Here is a 3278-nt window from a genome sequence, read left to right on the forward strand (position 1 = left end):
TATTAAACACATCTATGTTCAGTAGATTTATTGAATTCTGATTGATTTCTCTAATCCCATCTCATTTTGTTTCATGTAAGAAACCTCTACTGTGACTGTCAGGTAACCCATCTACCCTTTGTTGTTCTATTCTTTATTTGCAGCTCCCAGCATTTTGGTTCACTCTATTTATCTCCTTTCCAATCTTCACAGATGACTAGGTGTCATGGTTCAAGGTGAGGGAATCAGTTAGCTCTTTCTCTCAACCTTAATAAGGGATGACTGAGACCCAGAGAGGTTACATGCCTTGCTCAAGGTTATATATAAGATATGGCCAATGGTGAGGACCCTAACTCCAGGTACAGATGCTGCCTCCTTCACTACAAAGAGCCTCCTTAGAGTCCTCACCTTTGGTTTCCTTCTCCCTCAGGTGATTTAGCGGGGGAGGAAAATGAACTGAAGATGCTATCCTTTGTGAAGGTGAATTGTGTCTTCAAAACTTTTAATGGGGCGTTGGCTGATTGTGATTCTTGGACATGTTGTTGTTGTTTTTAATTGCTGTTGAGTCAGTCTCAAATCATAATGACTCTGTATAGGGTTTCCAAGGAGCGGCTGATAGGTTTGAACCACCAATCTAATAGTTAGCAGTCCTACAGCGCTACACCAGGAGTCCAGTACTTGAACATGAGAGTTATTTAAAACAACAACACTGTGGTCAATGTCAGCCAAACTCCTGGTTTTACTGATCTTAAGGCATATGACCAAAGAGTTATTCCAGAAGTCTTTTGTAGTCACTGTCAAGGTTCTGTCTCGGTCTACCCCACACCCTTCTGACAGCTTTTTCACTATGACAATATGTCTCAGTGTCTGTTCAGTGTCTCTGAAACTTTTTCTCTGTGTCTTTCAATCTCTTTGCCTTTTCACAGTGGTTCTTACTGCCTAGAATTCTTTCCAGATTTTTCAGCTATGTTTCTTATTCTCCATTGGACTATGCCATGCCTTACTCTTCCTAAGAGACTATGAGCTTCCTGAGGGGTTGAGACTAAACTAATTTATATTCTGTTTCCTCTAAGTGCTCAACCCTGCAGCAGAGAAACAGCTATTGCATAATTTTGTTAGGGATTTCCTATCTTTCTGGGTACCACAAAGCCTGTGAATACAAAATTCTTGAGTAATTACATGATACTAAAACTAAGCTTTCCGATAACAAGTGGGATAGTAAAGAAATTTGTATTAAAATGAAAGCACTTGATTAGGAAATCTCTTGAAACACCCATGGAGGATTTCAATATCTTCTCCCTTGCTGTAAGAAGTCTCAGGATACCCAGGATGCTTCACCCCAAGGCAGAGCCACACGTTTGTGGATGAAGAGGAGAACCATCACTCATCTGTAAAGAAGTCAGTTCTTGTACTCAAGCATATATGCTCACAACATAGATGAAATATAGTTCTTAAAATACATATTTTCCCCAAAAGATACAAGAATACAAAATCTAAATAGACACATATTTGTTAAAAATTAAATTCATAGTTAAAGATCTAGACACAGGAAACATCTAGACCCACACAGATTGTTGACTTCTAAGAAATATTTATGAAAGAAATAATACCAGTTCTATACAAAGTCTTTCAGACTTCAGATGAAAGAAGACTACTCAATCATTGTGTGAAGTCAGTCTATTTTATGCTACCAAAACCTGAAAGAGACATTATAAGATAAGAAAAAGACTGATATTCTTTATGAATACAGATACAAAATGTCTTTGAAAAATATTAGCATGTAGACTCTAGTACATTATGACCAAGTACTTGTATTTCAGGAATGCAACATTGATTTGCACCATAATAGCATAATAAAGGAGAAAAAATGCATGGGATCATTTCAATGGATGAGAGAAAAGTCTTTTAAAAGATTCCATATATAGGGGCGACAACATGCCCAGTGAAGGAGGCTTCCTACGGAGCCTCTGCATTACATAAGACTATAGGTGGAATCCTGAACAGCATCCAGAATCTTCAGAGGTGGGAAATTTCCACTTGAAAGGATGGGCGGACCAGCCTGGAGTGGCTAGAAGAACAGAAGATACTTCTTGAAAGGAAGACCAACAGGAAAAATACAAAACAATATAGGCAGACCAACTGATTACTACAAGAACAAGTAAGTTGCTCACTCAGGATACATCAAGCTTTCTTTGCCACATCCACTGCAAGAATGAAGACCATTCTCAGCAACCAGACTGTCGACATACCAGAGAACATTGACATTGGTCTGAAAGGCTGCATAGTCATCGTGAAGGATCCCCAGGGAACCCTGCAGAGGGACTTCAACCACATCAATGTGGAGCCCAGCCCCTGGGGAAGAAAAAGAAGAGGCTTCACGTTGACAAATGGGGGAAACAGCAAGGAACTGGCTACAATCCGCACCATCTGTAGTCATGTGCAGAATATGATCAAGGGTGTTACACTGGGCTTCCATTACAAGATGAGGTCTGTGTATGCTTACTTCCCCATCAACATTGTTATCCAAGAGAGTGGGTCTCTTGTTGAAATCCGAAGCTTCTTGGGTGAAAAATACATTCACAGGGTTCGGATAAGAGCAGGTGTTGCTTGTTCAGCATCTCAAGGTCAGAAAGATGAATTAATTCTTGAAGGAAATGACATTGAACTTGTATCATATTCAGCTGCTTTAATTCAGCAAGCCACAACAGTTAAAAGCAAGGATATCTGAAAATTTTTGGATGGCATCTATGTGTCTGAAAAAGGAACTGTCCAACAGGCTGCTGAGTAAGATATAAAAGCTATCCAGCTATGGAAACAAATCCCGGTGATTCCTAAAACCTATTGTTGATCTTTTTGATGTAATAAAATTTATCTAACCATTAAAAAAAAAATTCTATTGTGCAAAAAAAAAAAAAAAAGATCCCATATGTAAATAAAACACAAATCCTCACCACTGGACCAGTAAACAATATTCTTATCAATGGAGAAAAGACTGAAGTTGTCAAGGACTTTGTTCTTCTTGGATCAACTATTAACACTCATGGAAGCAGCAGTCAAGAAATCAAACGACATATTGCATTAGGCAAATATGCTGCACAAGACCTTTTTAAAGTGTTGAAAAGCAAAGATGTCAGCTTGAGGACTAAGGTGTACCTGAACCAAACCATGGTATTTTCAATGACCTCATATGCATGTGAAAGCTGGGCAGTGAATAAGGAAGTCCTTAGAAGAATTGATGCTTTTGAGTTATGGTGTTGGAGGAGAATATTGAAAGTGCCATGTGCTGCCAAAAGAACCAA

At 38.8% G+C, this 3278-nt stretch overlaps 1 pseudogene; it reads left to right on the plus strand.

Moving 5' to 3' along the window:
• The first annotated feature begins 2191 nt into the window (after positions 1 to 2191).
• Positions 2192 to 2767, plus strand: LOC102821821 (annotated as a pseudogene).
• The last annotated feature ends 511 nt before the right edge of the window (positions 2768 to 3278 follow it).

This window comes from Chrysochloris asiatica, unplaced genomic scaffold, assembly GCF_000296735.1.
Source record: "Chrysochloris asiatica unplaced genomic scaffold, ChrAsi1.0 scaffold00083, whole genome shotgun sequence".
Taxonomy (NCBI): Eukaryota; Metazoa; Chordata; class Mammalia; order Afrosoricida; family Chrysochloridae; genus Chrysochloris; species Chrysochloris asiatica.